Source organism: Dermacentor andersoni, chromosome 2 (genome assembly GCF_023375885.2).
Source record: "Dermacentor andersoni chromosome 2, qqDerAnde1_hic_scaffold, whole genome shotgun sequence".
Lineage (NCBI taxonomy): Eukaryota > Metazoa > Arthropoda > Arachnida > Ixodida > Ixodidae > Dermacentor > Dermacentor andersoni.
The window spans coordinates 239,471,983-239,486,522 of NC_092815.1; the positions used below are offsets into that span (position 1 = coordinate 239,471,983).

The window sequence follows — 14,540 nt, forward strand, 5'->3', positions numbered from 1 at the left end:
ACGGCCAGTGTAGGATAGTAAACCGGGTGCTTGTCTGGTTGACCTCCCTGCATTTCCTGTCCTTGCTCTCTCTCTCTCTCTCTGGACATTCAGTGCCACAACTTGGAAATGTGCTTGCAATTCCGCTGCCGCAAGCAAACGGGTAGCCACCAAATGCATACTTTGCACATCACCGGGTGTTGCTTTGTGTCGTTGAGTTTTGTACCATATTGCCGTCCTCAGCTATTAAAATAATCGCCAAGCAATTTGATCGGTTGAAACAATTCTTCAGAGACGCATTGCAACTTTTATTAACTGAGGTCACTGCCAGAATCTTCATTGACAACGTGATGGTACCCGGCGTTTTCTATTCGGAGTCGTCAGGATGGTCATCTTTGGATGGAGTCGAGCTGCCTTCGTTTTGTGGGCTTAGCAACTTCTCTGGCGAAAGGAGGGCGGTGAGGTCGCTCGTCGGCGCCGCCTTTTGTAGCTCGGTGAGTGGGTTGGTGAGGCCCATGGAACTCAGCGGGCCTCCATCCGCGCGGCATAGGACACCTGCGGAGTCGACGAGCCGGTCACTCATACATGTTCGACAGTTTTAAAAGGTCGTCCAATCGCTTCGCTAACGAAAAATTGCAGATTGCTGCTCCACATTTGCAAAACTCAAATCCAATTCTGCGTATTCCCTAGCATCGCAGAGCTGTGCGTTTCCGTCTCACATTTAGCATGCAGGACGGGTCGGATATAGCGCACGCATCCTAAGTCGTCAGAATCGCGTAATGTACCGCTGCTCGCCTAGTTCAACATGGTTTCGGTTGTAAGGCCAGGCCGAATAAAACGACAGCGCGAAAAATTTGGAATTCTCGCTTCGTGTTAATAATTTGGTATCTCCCTACAATCTCCTAGCGTTATGACTAACCGAGACGCTAGAGTGGCAGCGCCTAAACGGCGTGGGCCCCAGTTCAAATCAACTGGTCAGGGCAAATTTCTGTACATGCCTGAAGCTTATTTTCTGAGAAACCCGCATGGGGTTCTTTTGTAGATTCGTGCTACTAGCGGGAGTATAACATGTTTCGTCGCCAAAAACTTCACCCACCTTGCGACTTTAGGCGGAACTCATTTGGCACTAACAGTAGCATAGTACAGGGTGTTATACTGGGCAGAACATCTAAAGACCCAGGACGCGCAGTGGGCGAGAGAGGAAATATTGTCACGGGCTGGTGACTGCATCCAGGTAAACTCGCAACACAAGACACTCCAGAAAACTCGCCTCGGCCGAGCATTTGCGCACGACATGCAGGACATCTTTGCTTCAGCTGCAGTCAGTCAATGCAGAGGTCGCGCCGGACGCGGCAGCTTACAGGCGTTGCCATTCAACCCGTATATGCATGGTCCCTGTGGACACAGGACGCCAGAACAACGCCGTTGATGTTTGGCATTAAGGCACATAATCAAAATTCACGCTGGTGCCGAGTACTTGGAGACGACAATCCATGAAGCACAGCAACACGCGCACAACATGGTTAGTTTACAGCAAATTAAGTGCAGCTTTGTTGGCAAGCGGTAACATATTGATAATGAGATGCAATTATTTCAGTGCTACAAGCTGCTTCTCTGCATGGCAGTGAAGTGTCGCTGACATTTCTGTTGTTTTCACTTTGAGACTTTTTTAAATACAATATGCCTGGTATAATACAATCGCTATTATTGCGATATTCATGGCCCACAAGTAAATGCAAGGTTATCGTACCGCTCATCTGGCTGTGAAACAAACGGCTTGAATGGGCAAACCGGAGAAAGTGACGTAAAAAATGTGAAAAATATTACAATAAACACTATGGGTATGTTTTCGTCCGCCTCCCGGATGCGGGGAAACAACAAAATAGAGCTACAAGGGGTGGTCGGCCGTTTCGTCAGAGGACTGAACGACAAATTGTATTTGTGATAAAGAAGTTGCATTCTTGAACTGCAGCGCTCACAAGGGACGAAACACACAGGCAGAGTTAATAAATAAGCACTGTTTAAGATGTGAAGCACGATGAGAGAAAGCCAGAGGATGAAAAAAGCACACTCGTCTTCATTCCTGTGTCTTCGTCCTCGCTCCGTACATCTCAATCATAAATCTAGACCAACTAGGTCGACAACATGCGTGACAAGTCTAGTATGTCTGAAACCGTGAAACTGCTTTTTCAAAATCTGCAGTCTGATTCCATGACCATTACAATACTAAAATAAGGAGCACACAAACAGCACGACAGCCAAAACATTGTTGTTGCGAAAAGGCGACATATAAAAATTAGGCCTACAACTCAAAGTTCTAAAATGCTTCAGCCAAGAGCTAGGCTACCAAGTGCTTTAACCCAATGATAGATTTAGTTTGGCTTAGGCGTGCGGGAAAACCTTTGCTTTATTAGGCTGCCATCTGGCGGCTTCTGTGCTAAGTTATTGCCCAACATGTTAAGATCGAGAAATGCTCTATTTAGATCACGACGTATGTTTTTTTTTTTTGTAAATCAAGACTAGTATCACTCATGAGCTCAACGGAAAAATGAAAGCACTGGAAACAACCGTCTCCTTGTGTGTGCCTCTTGGAGAAATTAAGATAGTGATGTTGGTGCCTAAAATATTTTATGATGAAGACGGACATTATAATAAACAAGAAAGCTTACCGTATGCGATTGCGACGACAAGGAAAACAAGCAGCGAGGGCTTCACCATCTTGTTCTGGTAGAAAAGAAAATATTAAGAAATGCTACATAAAGCATGCGTCGTGTGTGGTGTAGTGTGTCAGTTTATAAACTATGCATAAGTAGTCGCACATTTGTGATATAAGTGAATACTTTCATTTACATAATAACACACACGAGGCGAACAATTATCTGTCTGGCATTGAGCGCTGGGTTTAAGGGAAAGTACGCACCGATTTCTCTACAGCCTTAATGTATGCAATCAAGACATCAGGAGAATCAGCTGACATTTGCTTATGTGCGTCATTTCACCTAAGGAATGCAATACTTCGGCCCTCCATAATTACAACGGTCATTCGAAACTGTAGTATATAAAACACACCATCGTGCGTGTAAAGAGTTCTCAACTTTATTTCCACAAATCTTCCATGCACAGTTACATTGGCCCTCCTAAAATTTGCAGTGACCATTCCATGCTTAACATTTTGGCGATATTTTTAATAATTTCCTAGTGTTAAAGATTGCGTCCTGTAGGAAATACCAACCGCATACATATATTCTCAACTTGTCCTAAGTGGTGTTGCTTTAGCTCCAGCAACGATAAATTAGTATGAGATAGTCCTTTAATACAGGCAATGAACAGGAATGTATAGGAGCGGATGGTTCGTTTATTTCCATCACTGTTTCAGGCACAACCTGGTCTCGAATGACAGAGCTAGAGGCAGATAATACCTGACTCACTACGGCCCTGTCACGTATACACTGGTTACGGGGCAATGGCACATGTATGCATGCAACATCTTATCCACTTATACACTTTCAAGTTTACACGATATTTACATTTACGTTGATATAGACAAAAATTTAAAAAAAACGTAAAATTTCACAGGTTACACTGGAACAATAGTGCATTATGCCTGCTTCGAATACGCTCTTTCCTTTTATTTTGTCGGACAGCTCAGGAGATAGGACTTCACTGCTTCTTTAAAACTGTCGAATGATATAAACTGCCTCACTTTTTATATCAAAGCCGGGTGCGTATATTTAATGTTTGTTAATATATAATTAGGCTGTTGGGGTGCATAGTAGATCGTGTGTTGTGATATCTCGAAGCGAACATGCCGCAGAATACATGCTGTATTACTGAAAATGTATGCTTCATAAAATAAAAACTAATCTCTTGCAATTTCACACCATATGTGCGAAATGAAGATTGAATAATTGAGTCATCTTTATAATAATCTGCACCCGCTGTGATTGCTTAGTGGCAATGGTGTTGGGCTACTAAGCATGAGGTCGCGGGAATGAATCCCTGCCACGGCGGCCGCATTTCGATTTGGTCGAAATACAAAAACACCCGTGCATTTACATTTAGGTGCACGTTAAAGAACTCCAGGTGGTCCAAATTTCCGGAGTTCCCCACTACGGCTTGCCTCATAATCGATCGTGGTTATGGCACGTAAAACCCCATAATTTAATTTTTAAATCATCTACGTTAGAAATAATGTCGCCGCATGATATTCGCGGCTGATGTTTCCACTTGAAAGCGCGGCTCGTTTCTGAGAATTATTCACACATCAATGTTTGTTTTGCCTCTTAAACTGTATAATAATAAGCAGTAATAAAATAAAGCTGATTTTAATTGTCATGATACGGAAAGAAAGACTGAAAAAGTTGTTTTAAGCAGCATGAATAGTTCACAGCCGTGTAGAAAAATTTCGGAGCGCTAACAGCTGTACGTTAACTAAAGAAGGAAAGTCGACGATGAAGATGAGATTGAATGAGCGAGACACGAAACTGTCTTTTCAGCCATGGTTGAACCAGAAATCTAAGTTTAACTTGGTTATTGCTACATTGCTTATTGCTACACCGCTGTGATTATGAGAGATTTGTTTAAGAGACGAATATACAAACAAGTTTATCTTCAAGACACAATAGACAACCTTAGTAAGCCGTTAAGAATAGTAAAATTGTGATAAACGTGCCATCCTTAACCAGTCAAGGGCCAGAGCTCTTACCTTTGATGCGCTTTGATGCGTTGTTTGGTCGCCAGAGGCGTTGTCAATTCTGCTCGCTCGAAAGGGCTGTATACGCTTTTATAGAGCAAGTAACGTCATAATGTGTGACGAGTAGCTTGCGCGCTGTTAAGTACGACGATGCATACACGCCGTTATTGCCGCCCCCCCCCCCATTTTGCAGCTGATGTGAGATCCATAAACGCTGCGAAGAATGTCAGTGGCAGTGCACCGACGGGCACACATACTGCCTTGAACCCGCGTTATCTTCGGTCGTGTCTACCGAAATTTATAAGCTTTGAGAAACCCCCCGGACGAGCAGCTCCATTGTGTGAGATGACGTAACAGTCCTTCTTCCAAGTGCGCTTTATAGATGCGCACAGGCAGCCTGTGAATGACAGCGGTAAATATAACCACGCGTCGGATAAAGTGGTGTGCGGCGGAAGCGTGTTACGCAGTCGAGTGCAAAGCTGACGCTCTCGACGCTGTCATCGTGATAAGACGTTTATGTCCGTCATTACACGTTGGTTCTAGATGCATATATGGGTAGTAGAATTTGAGAAGCGGCCTCTAAGGACACTTTCTGCAGCAGTTCGTGGATCTCATGGTAATGCGCGCATGGATGTAGCTTTTCCTTTAATAAGAATCATTCCTTGCCCCATTCCAGGAAATTCGCGGTAGCTCAATAAGCTCTGGCCTCGCATCGTTTCGGTCCTCTTCAACAAAAAGGAATTCAGTTGTTCGATGGTGCACACAGCACAAGAACTCCATGCTCGAACCATTAGTGCACGATGGCAAGCATAATTTTACATTGCCAACGCAAACTACCCCTTTCACATGTCTGGCCCCGGGGAAAAATCGCTTAGCATGAGCAACAGCACGTGTACATGCAGAAATTTTCATTAGGACACAGGCGCGCGACTGAAACGCGCGAGTGATCGTCAATATTACTGCTGTCTTTCGCCTGCGTCACGTCAAGTAAGAACAAGTTGCTTAATAAAGGGGGAGCTTTGTACCGTTAAGGGTACTTCTGGTTTGCTTCAAGGCTGACGCCCTTACGGTGACAGGCCAACACTCAAAAATATTTCGTGTTGCGATTGCACCTTTAAAGAAAGGGTATGTGGTCGCACTAGGCGGAAAGTGAACCATTTTATTTGTCACGACATCATTACGTATATATTCAAAGCCCAAAAAATTCATTCGTGGATTGCTTTCCCAATAAAGTTCATCTAGGCAGGTTCGAACTCAAGAAGTTAACACGGATTACAGGCATGTTGCAGCTTTTGTGTTGTTGGTATCGGAACACATGAAACAATCAAGCCTTTAAATAATAACACTGCTGTTGGTAGTAAGGGCCGGCCTAGAAATGGAACAAGGAAATTTAATTACCACTAATAATTCGTCATGTAGGAGTAGTAAAGCAGCCTGTGAACATTAGTGGGGCTTAAAAAAGCAGCCATGCGAAATAACAAATGTACGGAGGTGCGGAAATATTCCATATCATTGTTATTAACAAAGAGAAACATTGTATCATCAACGAACTTAATTTCATAAGAAATCTCGTATAAGATTCCATCTTGGCATTGTACATCCCAGAAAACACGTTGGTTACGCTTGTAACATGTCCCTGATTTCAACAAGGACAATGACAGAAATTTCAACATTAGTGAACACGCTACTCGGTGTAAGAATAGCTTTTTATAGAGAACTCATAAACACGCTACATATGGGTCGTATGCGACTGTCATAAAAACGCACCACGTGTGATTCGCAAAGGGTGCAGATTGCAGATGTTCAAACGCCCATTCAGCACCCTTACGTGCGTTAGTTTTTATTGTTTTTGTTTGTTCGGACATAATCGATTCAGGTTTTATCCGTATACACGAATGTTAAATATGTGCCGATAGAGGGTGTAAACACGAAAAACGTCTTTTTAGCAACCTTAAGGGTGCAAGATTCTTTACTGCGTTCTTCGCCAGCAGCTGCTGGCGCTTTAAGGCGGTATGTTAGACGGCACTGCTTGAGGTTCGGTCCAAACCGCAAAGGGAAAATACGTCCATGTTTTTTTTGTCGAAGTATAAAGATCACTCATCATGCCATCGCCTTCGCACCAACGTCGTCGCCGTTGTCTGGTTGCTATGGCGACGTACGCGCGCGCGTAACACACGCACCATTTCTTGACTTGCAGAAAAATATCAGCTCATCTAGTAAGCACTGAAAAAAAAAAAACGTTGTTGGACCGCTAGCTAACCGCACTATGATTGCGGAGCATTGATTCACACAATTTGTGGGTATTGCATGTTTCCTTAGAACAAACTAGTCAAGCAAAGATGTGATGCCTCTAGTGAACGATCCTGACCCAAAATTCCAGCTTGCTGCCAAATTTGAGCATAAAGAACGCCTAGGTAACTACCTAAACATGTATTTAAAATTTCTAGAAGAAGAATCGCGACCAAGATTCATAGCTGTGGCGGCATTTGCTATAAAGTACCACGATTTTCTCGATAACCACCAATGTGATTACCAATAAGCACGTTTCGCTGGTTTGCTTTTTATTTATTCACCTTGCGGGTCATGCTGAAGTTGTACCAAGGAATTCGTTCAATACTCCAAGTGTACTGTTCCGCTGGAATCATTGTGCCTACCTCCAGTACCGAAACACACAGGCTAAAAATTCAACGCCAAATGCGTTTCTATTCTAAGTCTATGTACTGAATTTTCCTTCAGTAAGTCAACATATTGTTGATTGGTGTTACTGCACACTGCCGGCAGGTGAAGCGAAATATTTAGCTCCAATCATTCTATAAAATTAAATGAAATAACGAAATAAATTTTTTTGACAGGCGCAGCTTTAATACGCCCCCAACTTCACTTTATATGGTGACATACGGCAGTACAGGAAGGAATATTATATAATAAGAGACACAGAATAACGTTAGAACATATCAAATTACACGGCAATGCAAGGAAAAAAATGTCACGGCAAAATACGGAGTATAGTATGGATAGCCGCGAGATCTTGCCGTCGAATGATATGTGGGTTCTAGCTACTCTTGGCTTGAACTCTGGGCCGGGTTGGTTAAGTACGGGGTTAAGTTTGGTTAAGTTTGTTATCATTCTTTACTTCATTTTTTCAGTTTATGTTCAAGCAGCCCATTTTTCTTATTTTGGTGTATATGAGGCCGCACTGATGGCCAAGAATTCTACTAGAATGAGGAGTTCCCCATAAACATCCTCTCTTCAATATGATCAGCTACCTTTTGAGTTCTTTCTCCACAGCGCAGTGAGCAGCATTGCCTTCGCACTGGTGCCTTTGGGTGGGTCTCTATCAGGCTGAACAACCCCTGAAGCGATACAAGAACAACTACATGCGATGACTCTTCACTACCACAGTGTCACTGATGTCAGGCAGTTTGGTCGAGGTCGGATAGTGTGCAGGTCCCCAGACCAGGCATGTGTAGCGGACCTGCTCAAGTTTTCCTCATTTGCATCCGTGCCGATGAGTGCATATATTTCACCACACCTCGCACACACAAGGTGCATCGTGCGTTGCATCGACTTGCAACTAAGTCCTTCTGAGAATTCCTTAGAGAAGCTTTCTATGGCATGTGTTGTAGCTGTTTACCGCTGCAATCGCGTTGTGGACAATAAGAGAGTCCCCACTAAGTCAGTGACTGTGACTTTTGCCAGAATTTCTCGTCCATCGGAAATAAAAGAGTGGCCTTTACTGTTCAGAGTCGATCCGCTGGCGTCACGTCCCCTACAATGCCGGAATAGTTGGAGCTATGGCCATAGTGCTGGCGATTGTAAATCTGCTTCACGCTGCTTCACATGTGGTGAGAGTCACTCTAACTCTAGGGTGATTGTATGGCCTGAGATGAGAAGTGTTGCCTTTATTGCGGATCACATCCTGGTTACTATTCAAACTGCCCAACTGGAGTGCAATAAACGCAGTTGTTGGAAATAATTGACGACAGAACGTGTTCTAGGAGAGAAGCTATTGCCATTGTTAAGGTGAGGGCTCACGGGTACGCTGGCGTAACAGCACGTCAGTATTCTTTCACAGGCCCGATCATTGCGCAGACAATTGACTCTGCAGTTGAACAAGCAATCGCAAACACAATGGAGCGTTTAGTAGTCAGCATATCAGACTCCATATCTGAAATGTTCAGTACCCAGATTGCTAACCTTTTACAGACAACTTCCACTGCCACTTAATAGAGAAGTAAAGATAAAAATACTGGTTGCACGTTTCCCTCGGAAAACATCCACGAGACCTCCGAATCTTCGTCTATGTCTTCTCAGAATAAGTCCAAAAGGTGCCCGCCCAGTAAGGGTCTCAAGAAGAATATTTTGGAGAAGGTAGTTGCTACTGCAAAACTATCCTCAAAATAGTATCCTTGAGAGTAATGGAATGGAACCGTTGTTCGATATTTGCTGCTTACACAGATTTACATTATCTTGCCCGTTCAAATAAAGCCTGATATAATCTTATTACAAAAAACATGGCTCACCCGAGATATAAATTTTCATTTCAAAAGTTATTGTTCATCACGATTAGATCGATCTTCGAGAGGAAGTGGTTTACTCCCACTGATATCTACAATTTGTCATAAATCAAAGGTAGCCCTAGAGCTCCTATCCCTCGAGCTTGAAATTTTAGTGTTAAACATAAGACGTCCGGCCTGTCGGACGTATTTTATAGCAAATGCTTGCTTTAATCCTTCAGGTGTTCGTGACACGCGCCATCTGAATACCATAATTACTACTTGCGGAAAGAGATATTCTACTAGCAGGGGACTTTAACTCCCACCATGTTACGTGTGGCTTAAAAACAGACCAGAGTGACTCTCGTTTGTGCAATTCATTCCAGGACAACAATCTTAACTGCGTAAATTCAGGACGCACTAATTTCGTCAGAGGTCGGGCTACTTCTGCCCTAGACCTAACTTTCGCGAGCTCCACCCCTTCTCTGTTCGCCTAGTCGACTGTTGCTTATGCCACAAATAGCGACCCCTTACCAGTAGTTTTTGAAGTTAAGCGTCCAGTCACCCTCCTCAGTTTCTAATGAGTTCTCTCTTTCATATTTTACAGAAAATTTTAAAATTCCTTGTGATCCTCATTGGCTTCTCTGACTGATGCTAGTCTCAAATCGAAAGCATTGAGCATTTATTCTGTTTTAAAGGTTTCTCTGGGAAAATCTGAATTCGTGGTACGATCAGCTAAATCGAATGCTTCTCCTTGGTGGAATGATGACTGTTTCGGTGACTACAGGCGAAGAAAGGCAGCTTGGAAAAAATTGTTGCATAATCAAACCGCTCAAAACTGGGTGGATTATAAATTGTATACTGGTACTTTGAAACACATTCTGTTGAAGGAAAAAGGTGAGTGTGACATCGCGCATTTTGAATTTCTTTCTAAATCAAATAATAAACGCGGACTGTATAACTTTCTGTGCGCCAAGAAAATGATTCCGCGGCCGATAAATGCAAAATCCACAGTTTTGTCTCACGAAGAAATAAAGAATTCATTGCAAGTAATTGCTTGGGGGTTACTTGTTTACAAAAAAAAAGACATCCCATACAGAAAATCGAAGGAAAAATCCTTTTAATCTCCCTTTAAATGAGTGATGCAAAAAATGCAGCAGTACGTTGACCCTACTATTAAGGCAAGCGAAACGGTATTACTATGAACAAGTAATAATTCAAGCCGGTAGGAACACAGGAAAGTGGTGGCGTATACTAAATTCATTTCTAAATAAATCTAACTCTGTAACTGGTATTACGGATATCTGCCATGATGGAAACACCTTTCACACTTTTGATACCATTAGAAATGTCTTCAGGGAATATTTTTCTAGTCTCACCACACAATCCGAGAAGTCTTACTCTAGTGACAGTCGTCGTTGTTTGCAATCCTTTTGTCTTTTTCCAACCACTACCACTGAGGTCGGCAATACAATCTTGAATCTTAAAGCTACTGGCGCGGGACTTGACAACATACAACACCTCCAATTATTGTATACAGACTCTCTTAGATCAATGTAACATCCAAATTCATGAGTTGACTCGTGTTTGTTGCAACACTAATTCCATTAAAGTTTAGTTCGATGATACTTTCCCTAAAAATACAAAGGCGCTATCTTACGTCATGCTAATCTCTATCTTAAACGATTACTTTCTGCATATACCGATCAAGAGAGTTGTTGCTACTGACGCTTACCAAAATGAAGAGAAGTGGGAAATCGGAATATTTTCTCCTATCCTCGATTGGTCGTTCTCTTTTCACCCCCCAGACATCGCACCGATTTTCTAGCAGAATTGTTCGCTGTGATTCTAGCCCTTCGTAAACTAAATACCTCAACGCGTGCCACAGTAGTCGTAACGGATTCTCTGTCTCTGTGCTCGTCCCTGTCTGCTTCTGATGACTCCCAGGTTTTACGAACTTTCAAATCGCTAGTGCCCCCTCATTTAGCTTTGACTAGATTGGTTTCGGTACCTGGACGTAAGGGCCTATTTCTGAACGAAACGGCAAACTTGTTGGCGAAAGCGTCCCTTAATGGCCCAGTCTTTGAAATCCTACCGGCACCAGCTATCATCATAGGGGCAAAATTTCGGAGGCAAACGACGCTGCGTGAATTTCTTTCCCCTTCTTTAAGAAACTCTACAGATTTTCAGCACTTGTCAGATGCTGAAGTAGCGATCAGTTGACTACGCTGCAGTCTTATATTTCTAAATTTGTACCTATAGAGAGCTGGTCTGGCTCCCTTACCAAACTGCCCATGTTGCGGGGAACATGAAACAATAGATAATTTTCACATTGATTGCCAAATATATTCTGAACTGCCAAAAAGAACCTTAGAAACTCCGTTCCGCATTTTTAGATTAGACTTAAATGTTAAAATTTACTATTTTTCGGGGCAGCGACCCTCCGGCACAGCGATAGGAAGGTTGACAACGCCACCCAGAATTTTATTTAATGGTCAGAAAGGTTGCGACTATAACATCGGAACTTAACGTTTTGGTATAATTATTCAAAATCCATTATATTAGGTGTATTTTTGTTTTCATTTATTCCTATTTTTTATTAACATCATAACCTAGAATATATCTATTACTTCCCATATACCTATTCACCAATTGTTTCCAGTTATTTTATTCTTCTTTTTTCATAATGTTGTATGAAACTACCCCCATCGTGGGTAGTTCCCAAGAGTGGACATGTGCGACTAACGTCTAAGCTCTACATCCACATCTACTATGGAGTACAGCTATAGCGGACGAGCCTGTTCGTTCCGTGCCCCTGTTTAGGATGTGACGTATAGCATTAGTTGGTATTTATATAGGAAGTTTAGCTCTTTAAACTTGACGAACAGCTCCGAAGTGTGTGCGCTATACCCCTGGTCTGCAACGGAACGGATCGCGTTTTTCTTGTAAGATATGTAAAATATGTCTCGACTGTTTGGCTCCGTTGCTGCCAATTAAATGACAGTAGCGCAAACGTGATTCAAAGAGCGTATTTTATAACAAGATCTTCTGAGAATGTGGTCATGCTCGTTGACATTTTCTCTATGCACCTAGAAGTTTACAATGTTTGATGCGTAAAAAATTCAGATGCCGGTCTAATTTCATATATTCGTGAAATATAACACCTAAAGCTTTTACGGTAAGAAAGAATTCAATTTTATGCTTGGGTTCAACGTTAAATATGAGAATGAGTGTCATATGTAAGAGGCATGCGGCGCAAAAAGACAGGAAGATGACGATGTGCGCGGATCCGTCCGAACGGCACAAGCCCTCGAGGCGCGTGACCCAAGTTGTGACCGGGAGAGAAGCGGCTCGGAGCTGGCATTATCGGCGTGGCTCTGGGCCAAGAAGATTGGAGCGTCGCATCGAACTCGAGACGGGAGCCAAGGAGGTTCGGTCAAGCCTGTGACGCTGGTGATCCAGGGTGTGGCCGTTGACCTCGGCTACGTTAGAGCGAGGCTCCTTGGACCTGCTGCAGCCTCTCACGGCGGTGCCTGGCACTCCAGGAAGGATCACCCTTCAGAGGCAGACCAGCACGTACGATAGTCCCCGGGGCGTCTCGTCGGCACTCGATGAAGTAGCGGCGGAACCCGGCGTTAGGCCTAGCCAGTGAGGCTGGAGTGCTGCTACGTCACCGACGGAGTTCGGGACACCGGCATCAAAGACGGACAGATTGACTGGCCGACATCAAGGCATGAACTTCTACCGCGTCGGCGATGAGGAAGATCCGGCAGGCATCGGACTCAGAGATACGTGAGACGACCGAAGTTTGTAAGAACACTCATTTCTGACGACACCGCAACCACAGGCTAGGGTTTGCTGACTTTCGCTTAGGAACCATTAAGGACTAACGTAGACGAGGATTATGACATATGTAGGCTATGCAAGTGTTACTATTTCTTAGTGGAGTTTTATTTTTAGTCAATTGACCTTTGAGTTCCTTTTTTCATTCTGAGTTTGGGTTAATTAAAATCTGTTTGCTGTGTTGCCCTGCGTCTCCCGACTCCATCTCTTCTAACATCCGCACGCCCCCGAGATAAGGGGCACGCGACACAGTTCGCGACATTGAGTAAGTTCGCAAAATGACGATTTGGAGCGAAAAATATCGGATTTAGTTTTGTAAGAGTTTACTATTAGGGGGTTCCTAAGTGTTCAGAGGTATATAGTTTTATAATTGTGTTTGCTTGTTTCACACGATGATGTATATTTGTAGTGTTGAAGCGAAGGTTACGTACGGCAGGATGGGATCCCACGTCTGGTGTTCGACGTCGACGTACATTGCGAGCATGTCGGCGAGGGTCTTGTTCAGCCGCTCCGTAAGACTATTTGTTTGCAGGTGGTAGGCAGTTGTGCTCTTGTGGGTTGTCTGGCTGTACTGCAAAATGTTTTGGGTGAGCTCCGCAGTGAAGGCCGTTCCTCTATTGGTGATGAGGACTTCTGGGGCACTATGTCGCAGCAGAATGTTCTCCAAGACCAAACTCATCGACTTCGGCCGCACTGCCTTTAGGCAGAGCTTTCGTTTCGGCGTAGCTGGTAAGGTAGTCGGCATCCACGACGATCCACTTGTTTCCCGATGTTGACGGCAGAAACGGCCCCAACAAATTCATCCCACATGGCTGAAACGGCCGGCAAGAACACTCGATCGGCTGTAATAATTCCGCTGGCCTTGGCAGTGGTGTCTTGCGTCGCTGTTGATGATGTGTGGTGTTTTATGGCGCAAGGGGTCTGTGGCTGGGATGGGGACATCACCGTCTGTCGCTAAAATTCACTGACGTAGTGGTTTGGTCAGAAGCTACATTGCGTTTTATACTTATATGGCCAGGTACCCAGCATAAGACAATCACTTGGTTGCACATGTATGCAGAGCACAACGTGCTGTACAGTTCACTAAAAACGTCGTTGTTGTGTCTTGGAAGACTGATTATGGCTCTCGCGACACTTAATGAGTCTGAAAAGAGAACAGCCTTAGTGACATTTGTGAGCCTTGTGTGTTTAATAGCCGAGAGTATAGCGTATGCTTCCGCTATAAAGATACTGGTGTGTGGGTTTAGTGCCCGAGCTGTTGCAAATGAGGGTCCTAGAGCTGTGTATGATCCCCAGAAGGAGACTTAGAAGCATCTGTGTAAAATTGAGCACACGAATACTTCTCCCAAAGTTCAAGAAAATGTGAAGGTATTGTGCCTCAGGTACCCGTTTTGATATTTCTACGAAAGACACGTCACACTGGATAGTCTGCTTCTCCCAAGGTGGTGGAAACCGAGTAGGAGCCATTAGGACATTCTCTAGACAAGAAACACCTGATTCTTCTGACAATGCTTGCATCCGCAGGAACA

At 43.7% G+C, this 14,540-nt stretch overlaps 1 long non-coding RNA gene across 1 annotated transcript; it reads right to left on the reverse strand.

Annotated features, from left to right (window-relative positions):
• Window positions 1-269: 269 nt before the first annotated feature.
• On the reverse strand, window positions 270-4,747 carry LOC129387102 (uncharacterized). The gene is made up of 3 exons (XR_008614407.2): window positions 4,685-4,747; window positions 2,649-2,703; window positions 270-534 (listed from the first exon to the last, which is right to left on the reverse strand). It is a non-coding gene; the product is annotated as an uncharacterized lncRNA (long non-coding RNA).
• Window positions 4,748-14,540: the final 9,793 nt, after the last annotated feature.